Below are 822 nucleotides of genomic sequence, written 5' to 3' on the forward strand. Positions count from 1 at the left end.
CGAGGTATTGTCGCATTTCACCAAACTTGTGATCACCCTTCTATCATGGTTATTACTTTGTAGCCGTAACAACCATGCGATGAACGCATGCGATCAATAGTCGCAACATCCATGCGATAAACATACGTGATCACCCTTGCAATGGTCTGGGATTCACCGCATGCGATCGATTCCTGCGATAGCTACAAAAATAGACATTTTAATGCAGAATAACGCATAATATTGGGTTACCGGAGATTTCCTATACTGATCGACGCAAGCTCACTTTTCACATGAACTCTTAGTATAATCACCGCATATTCTACTTGTTAGCCCTCATAATTCTAAATAAGAGGCTACAATAACTTGTATTTCTACCAGTTATCACACCCCCAAACTTGGAATCATGCTTGTCCTTAAGCATGCCTTATACTTAGGAAATTCAAAATTCATCCTCTAGCTTTCCATTTACGATGACCAGCTTTTCAAAACATAATTCACCCATACCTCTAACCTTGGCGGCAACACTCCCCTAAACTTTGGCTACTTCTTCAAAGAGATATTTTCTAAGTTTAAATTTGGTAAGCCTCTACTCAAAAAAACTTTTTACCCATTTCTGGAAACTTTGTGTTTATCTTTTTACAATGCGTTCATTTAAAACAATTCAAAGCTTTGCGATACATTATTAAAGTGGGGCTCTAAACCTGGCTATGCTCTTCATTTTGGCTTGCCCCCATGGGTGTATGTGGACATCCAACTTTGGTTGCGATCCATATTCAACTCAACTCTAGCCTTAGCTTAATTTGGGCTTATGCCAGACAGAGGAGTTGTTCTTATGCATTG

This window comes from Benincasa hispida, unplaced genomic scaffold (assembly GCF_027475165.1).
Source record: "Benincasa hispida cultivar pf3 unplaced genomic scaffold, pf3_genome.v1.1 HicScf1848, whole genome shotgun sequence".
NCBI classification, from domain to species: domain Eukaryota; kingdom Viridiplantae; phylum Streptophyta; class Magnoliopsida; order Cucurbitales; family Cucurbitaceae; genus Benincasa; species Benincasa hispida.